The sequence below is a fragment of the Cupressus sempervirens genome, chromosome 1 (genome assembly GCF_028749045.1).
Source record: "Cupressus sempervirens isolate cs-2001-9-10 chromosome 1, ASM2874904v1, whole genome shotgun sequence".
NCBI lineage: Eukaryota > Viridiplantae > Streptophyta > Pinopsida > Cupressales > Cupressaceae > Cupressus > Cupressus sempervirens.
The window spans coordinates 146,222,035-146,241,705 of record NC_143118.1 but is presented as its reverse complement, the minus strand read 5'-3'; the positions used below and the strand labels follow the sequence as shown (position 1 = coordinate 146,241,705).

Sequence of the window (19,671 nt, the reverse complement as noted above, 5' to 3'; positions counted from 1 at the left end):
GTAATGCCTATTGTATTGTGCTCCTTAACAACATCATCAATGCTAACAATGATGTTTCTTCCACCTTGACTCTTGAACCCTCAGGTTATGCTTGTGCCAGTCCTGCATGACTTGATTCACCCCGCACATGAATTAATGCTTGAAGTTTAGACTGATACACTAGTTCCTCAAAGGTCCGCTGAATGTGATTTACCCTCCGTCTTTGCCTCACCCATCCTCCCTAGCTAACATCACCCTCATGTTGCGACTAATGTAGTGAGACTGACATGCTTTCAATCATACACTTTCTAGACTTTTCAAAATAACTAAGTAGCTATGTTATCTCCTTCAATGTGCTTCCTTTCATGAACACATTACTCATATATTTATAGTCGTCAGTCACCACACCTTACACTTTGCGTGCATTACTACACATTCACTCTATACATCTTGCCATACCAATACCACATACACTTGCCACTCGGCTTTGACATTCTGACACCCTGATCCCCACCGGCACATATCTTCTACCACAATTTCTAGATCTTGTTGCTAAATTGCCATTAACACACCCCATGCTTTATTACTAGCCTTCTACAACAACTACACCCAGAAAGAATTGAACAAACTTGACACTATTGCACACAATTGTTAGTACTACTAGTTTGCGAATAATAGTTTTTCCATTGTTACGAGCTTCTAGTACCTCAATGATGTACTTGACTAGAGTTACTGGGATGAAGCCATGATATCTTATTTGCCTTTGGTTTTCACTATTTTTCTCCAATGATCCTTTGATTTTGTGCATTATTGGTGTCCACTTGTAAGTTCCTCCTCTCATCCGGAAGGTCATATGTACCTCAACAAGTTTTGCATGATGTATTAGGTGAGGTTCTTTTTCTAACATGTGTTTGTTTACATGCTTGTTTTTATTTACTACGGTTGTATTTTTTTTTCTTAATGGTTGTCCTATCTTTCATGTACATTGTTTTTGGTCATAATTCTCAGTGTGATATGGTATTCATATCACCATAGCTAAGCTAGTGGTGGTTATACTATGTCACTTTTATTTAGGAGCTCAATGATGATATTTAATTTGCATCTCTTTACAAAAAGTGATAATTGGTTGCATTCATCTAGTTTTCATTTCATCTTGGGTACCTAAAAAACAAATGGTTGGCACATAAATCAAGATTACACACAATCATTCAACAAAACAACAACACAATTCAAGACTAGTTATCAAATGACAAACAACAACATCAACATCAAGATGAGCTTTTAACACTCAACTATTGTGGACTTTGCCTCATTACAACACCACCACCATGCATCACACTTCATTATCTTGTAATATTCATTCCACCTATTGCATTGCATAACCTTTGAATCTCAAACAATTTCGATCACTATTTCCTCTTATCACCCAGTGCATTGCATGACCTCCAAATCTCAAACAATTTCGATCACTACCACGCTTCTTTTTCTCCCACTTTTTTCATATTCTATGCATTCACTATTTCACCCTCCTCACTGGGATCTCGAGGTTCCTTGGTGGCTTTCGAATCTCAAATGTGGAGTTACATCTCTTCACATCATTCCACCCCTAACATCATTTTTTTATGACATTTCTCATTGCATCCTCATTTTCATCCATTGCAATTCCTCATTTACATTTCATATTCATTCTTATTCATTTTCATTTTTTGTCTATTTTAATACCATTTCATATATAGTCCATTAGTTCCTTTCTCATTTTTCATTTTCACTTTCTTCTTTCATCACATTCCATCTTTCTCACATATCACACATTAAACACTTGCTTTTTATTTTTATTGTTTCCTTCCATTTTTCACTTTCATTTCACTAGTATCATTTTCACCCTTCTATTTTTTGGTTTTAATTCCATTTCATTATTATTATTTCATTTCATCACATTTTATTTCATTTCATCACATTATCATTTAATTTCATTACATTTCATTTTATTACATTTCATTTCATCAAATTATCATTTTATTTCATTACATTTTATTTTATTATCATTTCATTACATTACATTTTATTTTATTACATTTCATTTTATCACATTATCATTTCATTTCCTTACATTTTATTTTATTACATTTCATTTCATCACATTATCATTTCATTTTATTTTATTACATTACATTTCATCACATTACATTTCAGATCATCACATTTTATTATCATCTATTCTAGTACTTTATTTTTCATATCATGTCATTTGCTTACATTTCATTTATGCATTTCATTATATAATTCCTTCACACATCTTATGATCACATTTCATTCATACATTTCATTTATCTACTTCATTTCTACATTCATTATCTACATATCATGTTAAGCATCTATACACTACATTAATCATCCACATCTACAACTATCATATAAATTAAATCATAAACATCACGTACATTCATCCACCACATTAGATAAATAAAATACATGATATAACAAGTGCACAAGTTTGAACATCAAAAAGCTTAAATATCTCATATATCAACGAAGATCAAATCATCCAAGAGTCAAAAGGTCATCAACAACGACATCAAAAAGTCATTATCACAAATGACATACATGATAAAACAATGAAGAGCAATACCAAATGATACAAAGAATCAACATTGTGTCTCACCACCTGCATCATCTGTCTGTGTTTGATCGTGTAGTCCCTACTCACTGGGGGTACCCCTCTCATCTCGAGGAGCCTACTCTCATAAACATCATGTACATTCATCCACCACATTAGATAAATAAAATACATGATATAACAAGTGCACAAGTTTGAACATCAAAAAGCTCAAATATCTCATATATCAATGAAGATTGAATCATCCAAGAGTCAAAAGGTCATCAACAACAACATCAAAAATTCATTATCAAAAATGACATACATGATAAAACAATGAAGTGCACTACCAAATGATACATAGAATCAACATTGTGTCTCACCACCTGCATCATTTGTCTGTGTTTGATTTGGTAGTCCCTGCTCGCTGGGGGTACCCCTCTCATCTTGAGGAGCCTACTCTATTTTCAATGTCATTGGAATAGTTGTGGTCATTTGACTAGTAGTAGCCCCATTTGTCCTTGGTAGTGGTGGTGGCGTTGAAGGCCTTAGTGTCATCGTAGTTGTAAAAACATGTATCGTACTAGTCAACTCACGCATTTGTACCTCCATAGAACTCATCCGAGCCTATATATCTGATGACCCAACTAGTCTCTCTAGCGGTAGCTGCCCATGTGGTGATATCTGTTGTTGCCCCCGCGGCTATAAACCCTGTGCACCTAGGATCGGGACCTATATACAAGGCCTGTAATGACGAATAAATTGCGCATCATTTGGCAATCTAGCCCTAACCTACTTTGTTCTGCTCTAACCCAAATCGTCTGCTAGTTGCCTAGACTCTGCACCATTGTCTTTACCCCCTCTCATAGCCACCCCACCTTAGCCACAAACCTCTCTAGGTCTCTTTGTTGCAACCTCTCTTGGTCTTTGCACTAGGCCTTGTACAACAATCTGTCATTGTGGTCCTATTATTGCCCGACCTCACCCTCCATATCTCCCCCGTACCCTAGCTCCACCTCTGGCTATTCCTTCAACTTGGCACCTACCTCTACCTCCCCCCCGACTACCCTTATTATCCCCATCCTCTCCTCCACTCGACTACTCCTCAATCCCCAATATCGGCTCAACTGGATCTATATATCTCAGGAATGGATGCTCACGGAACCATCGTGCATAATGTCCCTCCATCCTTGCATCTTCCTCCCCATCTCTCAATGCCCATACTTGCGGTGTCTCTATCATCTACAAAAATTCCTCCCAACAGGCCTCATACTCCAAGGTCGGCCCCTATATTGGCCTCTCTGAATAAACTTGTGCATAATGTGTTGATCCCTGTGGCATGCCCTATTGCTAACCAAATTGACTCACTACCCTCCTAAAGAAAAATCTCTTAATTGCTGAGGGAATTTGGCCAAGCAAAAACTAGAGACAAAAGAAGTATACTAGCTCATCATTATCCTTGACCCATACCTCAATAAACATGTATGACCTCCATACTACCTCATCAATGTCATCCAACATCTGCTGCCAATACTTTGTCTTGCTCAGATGGGGCTAAATGATCACACCAGAGTATGCATATATATATGACATATCCTGTGGTCATTTTCATACACATATCAATCGGGTAATTGGAAGATTCTCCCATGTCCATATCTATAATAAGACCACACCTATTGACAATGATGAGGCATCAAAATACACAACCTGGTGCAAATCATGATATAAATGGGCCAATATGTAGCTGCCCCATGCAAGTCTCTGTAACTGGTCAATCATATCTTGTACAAGGCGACCCCATCCAACTAGACATCCTCATCCTTGTCTATCTAGTAGCAAAAACCCTCCAATTAGTCCAACCAACACAACAAGCAATGGCTTGTACTATAGCATTTGAAACCAAGATACACTATCATCATTGATGCTGTCATTGCCAAATAAATCTTTGAAAGTAATCCCATTTGTAGTCTGATCATAGTACACAAGATCTCCCACTGTAGGGATATGTAAAATCCAATATACATCCTTAGGAGTAATAGTCGTCTCCCCCAAGGGCATGTGGAAGGTGTTGTGGTCTAAGTGCCACCGCTCAGCCACACTTGTCAATAAACCTCTATTCACTCATAACTGAGGCATCTATAAAAGATAAGTGAACCCATATCTGTTGATCACTTGACACTTCACCATAGTTAGTCTTCCTATAGACTCCAAGGGCCATGGGTACAATCCCCTAACCATGAGCTTGCACCCACACACCTGTTCCATCAAACAATCAAACAATAACATCAATTTTTCATTACAAGTGGTTACCCTATATCAATCAACAACAAACATTCAACTATTCAACTAATGGTTCTATCTTGAACATGTTATTTGTCCTACTCTGCATCCTGAGATGGACCCACTAGTTTTCCCTACTCTATATCCTGAGGGGGCACTATTTTCTACCTATCCAACATCAACCAGTAGGTTTTCCATATCACTTGGCAACCATCTCGATTGATCCTAGATTCCTCACTTTCACACCAAGATCCTATCCTAGAATCTGAGCAATGATTACGTACATCTAAACTCAACTAAAGTAATCAAAGGACCCATAACCTAGCCTTGTATGATTCATTAGCGTTACAACAATGTGTTCCACTATTTCATTCAATATAAGTGTTATTAAACCACTTAAAAGTGCTTAGAAAGTCAATTGCACAACTCCATACATCAAATGCGCTCTTAAAATGAGTATAGGTGCTACTAAATAGGTCACATGTGCTACATTGGGTGTAAGCGCTATTTAATCTATTAGAAGCACTACTGAAACCTATGAATGTGCTACATGCTACAAAAACACTATCGAGTTTTACATATGCACTATAACCCATGTATTCAATAGGACATACACCCATGGTTTTGACTCATTTAACCCACAATATTAAATGTGTTATTTCACGCTTCATATACACTAACAGAGCCCTCACATGCACTAAAAGATTCAAATGTACTATGAAAATGTATGGATGCACTATAATTTGCAGTTATGTGTTATTTAGCTACCAAGCTAGGGTTTTGTATGCACTATTTCGCTATGTGGATGCACTATTTTATTAGTCAGAGATGTTAAAATAATTTAAATGCACTAAAACAAACATTAAATGCACTAAAACACCAAATTTACTCTTTCATTCAGCAAATCCACGCAAAAATTCAAAAGTCTGTGTGTAAATTCAAAAATCTTAAAGTACAGAGGATCTTGACAACTCACAGGGGCAACATAGTCTATCAAACACTCAAATCTGTGACCCTTCTCAAACCTAGGCTCTCGCAATGAGACCACCATCCTCGCTAGCTCAACGCTCCAAGTCACTAACAGTAAAATGGAAGTGTAAAAATGAAATGGGTAAAAGGACTTTTTGACCTATTTAAACCTCTTTTAGGGCATTTTATGACATTTGCAAACATTATCAACCCTTTATAAGACCATTTGACCCATTTCCGTGAACAAGGTATTCTTTAAACATTGCCTATGCGACCTACAATTAAATTTCCTATCAAGTGTTTCAGAAATAAAGTTGGACTCTCCATATTTTTCAACATCCAATTATCCAATTTTATTTTTGAGGGGGTAGTATACTCATATCACACCAAGGCATCAATTTATTTTCCAAATATAAAAAACATTCTACTCTAACCAAAATTTTAACATTAAATCAAACTGGGGCATCCAAACAAGTTATCTTAAACAAAGGATTTTAAAACATCATAGTATTAGATCAAACATCAAATTATTGACAATTAGGCACCATATCAATCTCGAGTCAACAAAACACCATTGATCAAATATTTAGTTATTAGAATTTAGCCTAAAATCAGAAAATCAAGATATAATTTGAACTAATATGCTTCGCATATTATCTCAAAGAGGGGCATTTGTAGACACGTAAAAATTGGCAAAGACCTAAATTTTAATCAAACAACACGAATTAAGGATAAAATCAGAAGAAAACAACAAACTTTCAAATCAATTGTTACATCAAGTCATTAGTCAATCAAATCACCTATCAAATAAAAAAGGACTTAAATCACTTTAAAAAGAGGAAAAGCAATTCACAAATCATAAAATGAAATAAAAAAAGGAAAAAGGAAAAGACAAAAGTTGAAAATAAATGGAACATTTAATAAATCAATAAAAGTCATTTATCCTAACAAAAGTGAAAATCCTCCTTTTTACATTTAAAAGAATTGGAAAATCCTCATTTATCCTCACAAACTAAGTGTGTTGGACTCCTCTTGGTGCCTTATGATATATTTACAGTTTCACCATTACCCTCCAGTGAAAAGTGAAATCTTGATCTTTACCCCAACCCCTTATGAAATCCTGTAAATAGGAGGGAAATTCAAGAATAAAAGGGACCCAAGTTTTAGGCATCTACACTATAGACACATTTAGAGTTATCATCTCTTTTAACATTGTTATTATAGCGAATTCATGTCATTTTGACATCATTTTAGCACTCATTTCATGTCATTTAATATCATTTAGGCTTACATATGCACATGTTTCTAGCATTCTAGTGTTGTTATCTTTGCATAATCTACATTTTCATATAGATCTAGCATATACTTTGATAGATTTTCATTCATGGCATACTCTCATTCTAGAATTGTCACTAAGGTGTTGGTCTGAGAGGAATCTTAGTGTTGTAGTTAGGGAAACATGGGATGTTCATGGAGTTCTTGTTTAACAATGATTTCTTGAGTTTAGAATAGGTCATTGTTACTTCGATAACACTCTGCATTAAGGTCTCATGAATACACGATTCCACCATGTACATAGACTATAGTTTAAAACCAAATTAATTGGCTTTTAGATATTTGGTCTAGGCAAACATTTAAATAATTTAGCCAAAATGCTCAGAAGGGGGCTAATAGTCTAAATGACCATTTTTGGGTGATTACAAATATTATATAGTTGCATAAAGACAATTTATAATACTTTATAGTGGTATAAAGACAATGTAGAATTTATTGGAAGTGAAGAAGCAAATTAGGAGGATGAAGTAAATTAACTAGTTATAATCAAAGTTAGAAAATAAATTATATAATGTTTAACCATTTTTTCAATAATTTAAATTTATATAATATTTAATTATAAAATCTAGCTTGAACCTCATCCAAATTGTATTAACAAGACAAAGCTTTTTACATGAAAAAAATACATGCAAAATGTATGTTAATGAAAAATAGATATTGTTTGATATTATGTATTCACAATTTTTCTTAATTTGAAAATCTAACACTTATTATTTCTAAATTAATAATATTCTTAAGCTTATAAACATGATTTTTTCTTTTTTGGTTGAAGGTTGAAAGCACCTCTTCGCCACAATCTAGACTATAAATGGACTTATTCAGAAGCATTCAACTTCACTATCACACCAATGACCCATTGACACAAAATTGAGAATTATAAGTAATTAAAAATTCAAACCAAATTTAAACCCTTTGTATAATAAAGAAAAAATTTAATTTTTTTAATAATAATTACTTATAAAATGTACACACACACATGCAATAAGTAAAATAGTGAGCAATGATTCGTATGCGATTCCATGAGTAACAAGATTGATTCAAATGAAGTGCATAACTTTTTTTATCCCAACACAATCCTTTGGAAATAACTTAAAAATATAAATATGCTCAATTCAAAGTATAAAACTTTGAATTGTGGGGATTGCCAATTAAGAGATTGGAGGGCTTAATATCTCTTTGAACAATCCTCCTGCATCAAAGTTATTTTAATCCTTCCATCACTTGATAAACAAAACCATACCCAAGAACAATTCACACATCCATCCATGTATTCCAAAGTAGACCAAAAGTGCTTCCTCCTCAATGGGAAGATACCTCACATTTCACAATATGTTGTGAGGTGAGAAACCACAATTTGCTTGCAACTATGTTCGTTTGCTACTAGAAATCTATGAAATCAAATTGACCCTCTAAAGCCTCTAAAATGCCATAAACAAGTTAGAAATATCTGAGGCATCACAGTGCACTAAATCCCTTAGCTTTGTTCCACAATCGACTATTTTGCAGGCTAAATTGAAATTATTAACAAATAAAAATTATAAAAAACTTATGAAATGAATAAAAATAGTTCTTCAATAAATAATGTAAACAAAACAAAATTATTCCTTTAATCATAATTATAAAGTCAAATATAATAATTTAAAAGTAAACAAAATTAAATAGTTTTATGAAATAAGATAAAATATATTTATGCTTAATATCATTTTTTATATCAACCTAAATTGAATAATATTAACACTGAAAGTTTAATTGATATAAGCTTGGTCATGAGATCAAAACCCAAGGAAAACACAACTTTGAACAATATAACAAATGTACATGGTAACACAATATAAATACATGGCCTTGTTGCCTTAAAGTGGTTTTATAGGCCAATATAGTAGCTTTCTATGACATGGAAAATGACCCTTAACCTTTGTATCAAAAATTTGGCCATATGGTCATAATAGGTATGGCCCTTGCGAGTGTGTGTTAATTGTAAAACATGTTTAATGTTGGGAGTTTGTAGTTTTGAATGAATTTTCCCTTATAATGGTGTTTGAAAGCATGAGCTTAGAAAAAAGGGGGTCATTAGGGATTCATAAATAACATTAGATGCATCCAAAGTATGATTTGAGGCCTACCAAGTAGCTATAGACAACCAACTCTTGCTTCTTGAAATTTGTACGAATTCTCCTCAAGCCAATGATGTCTCCCATGAAATGTTTCCCCTCACGCTACATAATTGGCTTTTTGCTCCTTTAAAATCTTTTGAATGAACCCCATTCTATGACTCTGATTACCTCATTGTCCTCAATTTGAATCTAGCTTATGCTGGAGATGGAAAAAATTATGACTTATAGTCACAAAAAGAGGAGAACATGAGTATCATAAATGCATGAATGCTAACCATTTGGCCATCAAATTGAAAATTAACGCTTTAGCCAGCCCAAGAGCCATTATTGCTCTTCAAATGATCACTATGAGATGTGTGACCTACTTATTGAGGGAAATGAGAGCCCTCAAAATTATCTTACTTTCTGGATTGTTTGGAGAGTCTATGAGCAAGTTGACGTGTTAGGCCCACACTACATAAATATGTAAAAACAAGTCCAAATGCTAACATGTCATCCATTGCTGCATATAAAGGCATTGTACCAGTGAAAAGGAAACCAAAATTTAGCGGCTATGAATGCTTAAATGCTTGTCTATCCTTTTTCCATCACTACAAGCCCTTGGTCATCCATATTAGGTTGAGCATTTCATATAGGAAATGCTTATAGAGTTGCACATAATTCAAACATAACACATCATTAAAGAAAAGAAAATAAATTGAAAAAAAAACTCTTCATCTTTGTCGACATCAAATGAAACATTAGCCTAAACTTGAGTTGGTGTTGACAAAAACTAGTATGTTGTGATAGGGCTAGAGGGATGACTATCGAGAAAGAGGGACATAGAGAGGATAGGAGAGGGAGGGAAAGATAAAGAAAGTGGGGATGGAATATATAAATATACAAAGAAGAGAGATTGAGAGAGGGAGAGATATAAAGTTAGAGATAAAAAGTTTTATATTAAAAAAAGGTAAAGATGAAGAGATATATAGGGATAGAGAGTGATGGAAAGAATAAGATAGAGGGAGAAGTAGGGGAAATGAATATGAAGATGTACAAATTTAAATGTATTGCATAGATAGATACAAAAGTGAGGTAAAAATCTTGCTTAATTGAACTCCCATATTTCTATGATTGCTCATTACACACTAAGATGCAATTACTAGTTTAAATAGAAATAATATAAAATCCTTAAGAAAATAATCCACTTGAACCATCTCACAAATATAAATATATATATATATATATATATATATATATATATATATATATATATATATATAACATGAATATACAATTTTTATAATAACATATTTACATCTCTAAAATGAAAAGCAATGCGTCATAGTTCCTGTCTAATGCATAATGGTTGTAGATGTGTAGATGAGTGAGTAAAAGGTTAAATACTTCTAAATTAACATTGCGAATGCATTAATTTTTGCCTAGAAATGCACTTGTGATTTGATAGGATGGCTTATATTTTGTTGTTAAATTCTTGTCTTAGAAATGCACTTGTGATCTAATAGGATGGCTCATATTTTGTTGTTAAGTTCTCGTGTTATATTATTATATCTTTGGGTATTTAAGCCCAAGAATAAGAGGCCAAAGTCCCCAATATTGCACTAAGTACTTAGTATCACACTACAATCAATACATATGCTTTAGACAAATTTGCACCTTCTACATTGACAATTTAAAATATGTGCAATGAGGAAAGATATCCATACCAATATTTGAATTATACAACTTGAAGAAGTGATGAAACATTTGGAGTATCACATAATATGTTTAAGCATGTTATGCATGCTAGGAGAGAACCATAAGTAGTTGGAAAAACTCTCCCAGCTATGTATTATTCTCATCTTGATTATCAAATGGAAGTCACACTATTTATAATCATTAGATAGAGATAAATAGAAGTATAGAACAATAACAACATAAACATATATGCAGAGGAAAAAATGATAGATAATATAGAGGAAGAAGATGAAGAGAGATAATATAGTAAGATATAGTTATACCAACATAAGTTGTGCGTGTGAAAGAGAGAGAGAATTAAATATAATTTTTTTTTTTAATAAAACAAATAGTCAAAATAAAATCATGGTTATAATAAAAAATAAAAACATATTATATTTTAATTAATGAAACTAAGAATTTTGTATAAGAAAAAATGAAATGTATTCAAATAATAAAAATATTTTATAAGTAAAACTAATTGTTTAATTTTTACACAAGTAGAGAAGGCTCACTATTTAATGTTTTGTATTTCCAAAATTTTCACAAAATTAAATAATTTTTAATTATGAAATAATATCTATATAATTTAATATGTACATTTGTAAATAATAAATAGATATAATACATATAAATTTGATGTTAATGAATAAATATGATGTAATAAATAAGAAATAGAATATAACTATTTAATTTTAATACATAGTCTATAAAAACTTAATAATAATTTATATATATTTTAGAATTGAATTATTTCTTTTTTGTGGTTATTTTCTTTAGTATATTTTTTTGATGTAAAATATAATTATTAATTTAATATTAAAATATATATTTAAGTTTTAAATATATTTAAACTAAATGATAAACTGTTTAAATACAAAATATTACTAATAATAAATGATATAATTTATAGATTGTAACACTTATCAATTATACATATTACAAACACTATTATAAAATATAATTAGAAAATAATATCGTTTAGTTTATTTTTATAAAAGTAAAATAATAGTAATAATTTAACTATTTTTATTAAAAAATAAAAGTTTTAAAAAAATTAGAAATTCAAATATAAAGATATAACATATTGAAATTATATTGCTATTGAGAATTAATATTGATTAGACATATTGTGTAAGGTGGAAGATAAAATGATTGAAAAAAAAATCTTGTCAATTTGTCATAAATGTAAAAAAAATAATGTTGCAATTAATGCATATATTAATGGTTAGAAAATATTTGTAATTTTGTTGAAAAAAATTAATTTTCTCCTCTACCAAAGTATGCGTATTAATGTGATGTATGAATGCATAAGCATTCCTGGCAGAACTTAAAAACTGTATTTTAAATAGAAATAATGTCAAAGCCTTTCGCTTGGACCATTCCTTCAAGTGAGCGTGATTTGATTAATATATACAAAGCCAAACCTTCTCCACGGGCATGACTCTTAACTTTCGGGTATGATTAATTTTTTGCCATTTTTTTGGGGTCTGGGATAAGTATAGGGGAAAGGCGGCGCTTTCCGTTTTCCTTGGTTTTCAAATTTATAAAAATAATAATAAAATTTTGAGCTTATGCGAGTTCTTGTTTCCCAGGGCTGAAATATCTTACAGATGTTATCTCCCTAGACTTGCTTATGGATTTGCCCTTCAGATAGACATTTTTTTGGGTGAAAACTTTGGAAAAAACATTTTGTCGTGTATATTTTAGATTTTCTTAATCTGCGCTTTAATGTTGTTTGTTAGTTGAAAAAGAGGATGTCAGATATTTGATTTCTTGGTATGGAATGTATCCATATTGTTTGCAGATTTTTTTCAGGTGAGTGCTTATTTAACAGTTTATCAATAATATTGTGGCTCTTTTGTGCAGATGCGTATGGTGGCGAAGTATAAATAATCCCAAGGTCTCATTTTGTGATTGAAGCTCTAGAGTTTTTATTCAGGTGAGGCACTGCAGCGAATGTTCCCGGATTTTAGAGATACTTCTTGTGGTAATGCTTGCTAATGGGATATATGTCCCATTTCCCCCCGAATAATGTGCAATTTGAAAGTATTTGAAATGAAGAACCATTCTTTCTGCAGATCAACCATTTAAAAGATCCTCCCATTCTTTTATTTTTCCATTTTAAAGTTTGAGTCCTGCCGAATCTGTCCATGTTATTTAAAGTATTTGCCAGAATTTCGAAACTTAGAATCATCTAGAGTTCTGTGAAGTTGTTATTTTATATTTGACAGTTTTCATTTTTGGAACTTTACTTATTGCTATTTTATATGCTCATTGAGTGGAGAACTGTCACTTTGTCTGCGATTCCTTTATTATTTGCTTGGATACGGCTTTCTTGCCATGTGTCTTTGAACAATCAGGTTGGGAGTTTTTTAAAAATGTGATATAATCCTTTAGTGATCTTAGGTTTTAAGGATTCTGTCCTGCTTTGGGATCACCCACCAATGTGTATGTGCATGTGGTAGATTAAAGAAGCTTCCCATACATTTTTGGGTGTTTATACTTGCTAGTTGATCTCAAACCAAGCTTTTTTTTAATAAGCAAAGGGGTAGGGAGCTGGTTGGTCTCTAACTGGAGATACTTTTGTTGAGTTACCTACGAAGAACAACTGTTTCATGGCTTTGCAACGTTTTATGTACATATGTCCACAGCTACGTATCAGTGTAGATTGAGCTAGTCGAAGATAGAAAGCCACATGTCTTATTTGAAAGGATCACATGAACAGAATAGACACATTTATAAATTATCCCATATCACTTATGTGATTTTCCCTTTGCATTACTCTTTTAAAGCTCTCTATCATTTGCGAATCCCTTTTAAACATCGCTGCCACAGATAATGTATTTAGGATCTAGCAATTATCTTTTAGATCCAAGATGAATATATAGGGTCTTTTTCCCTTTTGGATACTTTTGGTTGAAGAGTTGACAGAAAGTTGGCAAAGCAAGCTTTTCAACCAGGGTGGTTCTGATCAGAAATTCTGCCAGTTTTAACCAGATATAGTAGGTTGAAGCTGGGTTTTCCATTTTCCTTCTTATAAGCAATAACTTTTTCTCCAGATTTCTATTTTTACAAGCATATACGCATTAGAATCTTGTTGGAGAGAACTACACAGCTCTGCAATCTTATTTTCAGGATTTATGCCATATTTATTTTCGATCAAAATCAAACTTTTGACCATTTTGAGCCTTATCGATTTTGTAATTTGGTAAAAAGCTTTGTAACCACACTAATTATAAAAGATACCAGTGGAAGATGCTGTGGCTTTTTTGTTTTCCTTGCATTTTATATGCTTTTTTTGTGCACTCACAAACAATCTTTTTTATTTTTGTTTGCCTAAAATCGATCAGTTATTCTAATAGCTTACAACTACTTTGAATGGAAAAGTAAAATGGCAATCTACTTGAAAAATCTGTTAATGTTTGCCCCAGAATTAATGATAAACAACAATAAGGAAAAAGTAGAATAAAAAGGCACAAAAGACTCAAGGACTTATCCTGAGAAAACCATTCCACTTGAATGGAAAAACCCAGCCACAATAGAAAAATATCTCTTTTATTGATAACAAATGTTCAAGTACAATGCTTTCCACTTGATGCGTTACCCCTTCACACAAGGCAAGACAAACATGTGTATATATATAGAATTGAAAGATCCTTTGTATCACAACCGAAGGTCTCTTCAATTTCCAAATACAACATCCTTCATATTTCCAAATGCATGATTCTTCGTATGATACATATCTTTTCATATAATATTGTCAAATGTTATCATAAATAGATTCTACAGCTATTGACCCAATAAAAAGGTATTATTTCTATTAGAGACAAATATATTGATCGCAGCTGCAATCTTCAACACTCCCTCTTAGCAAGAGAGAGATCTTTAGTAAGGCGGGCACACATAGCTGCAACCAAAGATGACAAATTTATAACACATGTCATCTCAATATAACATAATTCACCATAGTTACTTCATAAGCACATAAAATTAAAGTCATGGAGTCATACACATGACTTCCACCATGCCTACTTGCAGAGGGTGGTCCAACATACCTACTCGTAGAAGGCGATATGAGGGCTTTCACCTCAAATTTCTTCCAAAGAAGAATGCATTTCCACCATGCCTACTTGTAGAGGGCGGGCCACTATACCTACCACTATACCTACTCGCAGAGGGTGGAATGAAGGCTTTCCTCTCAAACTTCTCCTAGAGAAGAATGCATTTCCACCATGCCTACTTGCAGAGGGCAGCCCGCCATGCCTAGTTATAGAGGGTAGGCCACCATACTTACTTGCAGAGGGTAGAACAAGGGCTTTCACCTCTGACATCTCCTAGAGAAGAATGCATTTCCACCATGCCTACTCATAGAGGGTGGATCCAACATAGCTACTCGTAGAGGGTGGAACAAGGGATTTCACCTTGAACTTCTTTTGCAGAGAACTCATTAACAAGTGTTTAAAATATAGCTCAATCAGAGAATAATATTGAAATCATATCTTTGATATATTTATGTTATTATATATATTTTATTATTTGTACATTTTATATTTAAATTGTGATCTATATATATATATATATATATATATATCAAGTGATCGATTATCCTTTGTGTTTTACAAAGACTGACTAATCATCGTTGGTGTTTAAGGATGTGACTGTTGAGTCACGTCTATCGAACGTGAGTCACCGTCACATATATATGTGCATATCACTCTCTACTTAGAGGTACAGAACACATACAAACTTCTACTGCAATCTTCAACGCCTAGTAGCAGGTTCATAATTTTCTTTTCATCATCAATGGTCAGAACAAAATTATACTAGAGTAATCACAGGCATTTATATTTGCATTTGAGCACCTTTAGATTTCAACAGTGAAACTCAATCTTGTCTTAATTGAATGCTTTGATTACTAATACTACTACATATGCTCTGAGATAAATAGAATTTAAAATCAATTGAAAATGATATCTAAGTCTGATAACTTTAACAACAAGAGATTTCACCTTCTCCTTCACAAAGAAGAACTCATTAGCAACCTGTTTAAGAATGGCTGAGATTGTCTCTCAACAAGGACCCCCTCTCAATAGGGACAACTTTGATCACCAAAATAGGATAGCTGATTCCAATTTGATCAACCAAGGAACTTTAGTAGTTACACTGCCACATAAGAATGTAAAGAATTAGACATTTCCCTTTGTCATGCAACCTCCCTTTGAAGTTAACAAGTCTCCCTCTGAATATAATTTATTCCTCATTTACTTCTATAGTCTGCATGACTTTTGCATATAATCTCTCATCATCTCATTTCTTCTCGATGCGTCTTGCAACCAAGAGAGACTTATAATAACTCATAAAATCAGCCTATCATACTCTAATTAAGATATAATCACATAATACTCATCTCAAAATGCGGACAAATAAAAATTAATAGTGATAATTCATATCATAGAACTTGCTAACACTTATTTCAAAACGTGCACAAATAAGAATTAATAATTATTATTCATATCATAGAACTTGCTAAAACTTATTTCAAAATGCGCACAAATAAGAATTAATAATGATAACTCATATCATAGAACTTGCTAAGCAAAATGCGGCCGTATCAACCAAATCTCCAAGTTATCTTGACATATACATGAAGCCATATGGGACAACCTAGTTAGAAGTCACAAGCTCTTTGCATAATATCAAGTCAGGATATATAATAAATATGTATATATAAATCAGAAAACCAATTAAACTTTATGCTAAAGAAACATACTCGACAAATGCACCTCACTTTAATAAAACATACGTTTAATCTTCATATTCGACACACAAATTATAAATTGTACATCCTTCAGATTTGAATCCACGGAAAGGAAAAAGAATCCAGTCTATCAATAAGGACTTCTACATGTCTGAAATTCGTCTGTCTTAAGTCATAAAACTTACCAAGGAACACAAATCAATCAAATTCAATAATCAAGACTCATTATTAAAGGTAAACCCAATTATTGAAATCAATACTTACCTTGACCTTGATCACTTATGAGCATAGTTTCTTCCAGAACCATACGAGAAGATAAAACATGTCCACTGAAATGGTGACAGTACTTGATGCTGTCAAAAATATGGGAATGGTGTTAGTTGGAGCTTGGCTTAAGGTCATATTAAATGATCTCTACTATTGAACGAAAAAGAGACCTATGTAGACTCATGACAATACTGAATTATCACGTCTGCCATAGTATGGTGACATCGACTGACCCCTTTCATACCATACACATCCTTGTCTATTTTATTTACTCCAAAACATGAATAGTACTAGATATAGTCCCCTCACAGAAATGATGAAAAATAATGCTATTCTTTGGAGCGTTACAAACAAAAATGTGTATCATTGTCACACATATAAAGAGAGAGTGTTGTTTGAGAAAGCTAAGAGAACTGACGCTGCCAAAAATGTGAATTGATGAGGTGGAGAGGATTTCCGACGTGTGTGTCATGTCATACATTGAGTAATCTCTTCCCTTAGACACTGATACCAAACCAGAGTGATCTCCCTTGTATTTACAAAGCTGTTCTGAATTTCTTTAAATGGCCTTGATAGTCCATGAGGCACAAATTGTAGAGAAGGACAATAGTCTCACTATATTGCTGCCAAAATTGATCACCTGTGTCTATGCTGCATCAACAACGAGAGGCAATTTTCAGCAAGAGCTCCCTAGCTAATGAAGGTCCATAACTGACAATTGGATCGAAGTGTAGAAACATCATTGAGAGTTGCAGAGCTTGGATATTACTTGCCTCCCATTAAATTTGAAGGTCGGACTACTCTCCGTAATCAAGACAAGATTTGCTTGCATCAACGGTCAGCCAAACAATTATCCACGATAGTACTGATTGGACACAAAATGAGTCTGTCGTGAGACACTTTTTTTGACTTTTGTTTTGTTTTCCATAAGCCTATTTCATGAAACTTCACGATAATTGAAGAGACTCCTGCAGAATGCCAAGAGACAACAATTACAAGCACGATGATGACTCTTCAATAAATCATTGGTAAGACATAAATGGTGCCCAATCATTACGCACACAATGCCCTTATGTTCTTTCTCAGCGGTAAAGGAGACATACAATAGAAGAATAATATAAGAGGGGAAACCGATCATAATCGAACAAGTCAGTTAAGGTAAGGGAACTTCTCGACTGGGTGGTGATACTAAAGAAACAAGATGAAACACTTTTTGAATAATAGATAGACTATTTTGTTGTGAAATAAAGAATAGAACCACATACATGATAGCATATCCAATTAGGGAGATCATAGACTAGAACTCAATATTCATTGTAATATAGATGAAGAACACTGAAGCATCAAACATAGGTATGAAGTTCTCTTGCTGCTCCTAGATCTTGAATACTCCCTTATTGCTGATACCATGTTAATGTTTTGCTCAGATTTAATGATAAACAACAATAAGGAAAAAGTAGAATAAAAAGGCACGAAAGGCACAAGGACTTATGCTGGGAAAACCCTTCCATTTGAAGGGAAAAGCCCAGCCACACCAAAAAAATCTCTTTTGCTGATAATAAATGTTCAAGTGCAATGCTTTCTACTTGATGCAATACCCTTTCACACAAGGCAATCATGTATACATATAGAATTGGAAGACCCTTCATATTACAACTTAGAAGTTCTCTTTAATTTCCATAAGACTCTTCATATTTCCAAATGCGTGATTCTTCATATGACACGTCTTTTCATATATATTATCTCAAATATTATCATAAATATCTTCTCCAGTTGTTGACAGAATATATAGGTATTATTTCTATGAGAGATAAAGATCTCACTTGCAGCTACAATCTTCAACAAAAGTTAGGGTTGCATAAGGTAACAATGGGACTTGAAACTAAATTTACAGTAGATGCACAAAAGAAGAAAAGAAAACAAGAAAACGGTATAATAAATGATGAGACTTTTTGAACCTTGTATTTGTCAATTTATTCTTTTTATACTGAATCTAATTCTACACCAAATGATGTATGGACCACATTAGAAAATTTCCTTGGTCAGCAAGATGAGTCAAGAGGTCTCCAGCTGGAGAATGAACTCTAATGGTTAGGTCCTATCAGTTTTGATTCTATTCGAGACTTTTTAAACCAAAATGAAAGCCATAATTATATTTGAAACAATGTGGTATTGGGAAAGAAGATAGACAGTTCTCCTTAAAGTTGGCCTAAACTTTCAGTTTTTGTTTCTATATTTTGTGCTATTGAAAGTGCTTTGGGAACTAAAGATAAACAACAATAAATAAAAGAATAACAAAATAGGTACAAAAGACATAACTTATTCTTGGAAAACCCTTCAACTTGAAGGGAAAAACCTAGACATATCAGAAAAAAATGTCGTGTGTTAATATAATAAATCTTCAAGTACAATGCGTTCCACTTGATATAGTATTTTATCACACAAAGCAATCATATATATATATATATATTGAATTGAGAAACTCTTCAATCACAACCCAAGGTCTGTTTAATTTCCAAAAGTAAGACTTCATATTTCCAAATACATGACACTTTGTATGTCACGTCTCTTCTAGCACACTTTGAATGCCGCATTGTGCTCACTTAATTTGATGGAAATATCATAATAAATATCTTCTCTAGTTGTTGTCGCAA

At 33.0% G+C, this 19,671-nt stretch overlaps 1 long non-coding RNA gene across 7 annotated transcripts in view; it reads left to right on the top strand.

Moving 5' to 3' along the window:
- The first annotated feature begins 12,264 nt into the window (after positions 1–12,264).
- Positions 12,265–19,671, top strand: part of LOC149576606 (uncharacterized) — a 33,313-nt gene continuing 25,906 nt past the window's right edge. Inside the window, exons 1-2 of one of the 7 annotated variants that reach the window (XR_016361893.1) lie at positions 12,265–12,447; positions 12,859–12,931. This is a non-coding gene — a long non-coding RNA (uncharacterized LOC149576606). Of the gene's footprint in view, positions 12,769–12,858; positions 12,980–19,671 lie in introns of all 7 variants that reach the window. The other 6 variants (XR_016361886.1, XR_016361891.1, XR_016361883.1 and 3 more) reach the window with 6 other exon arrangements.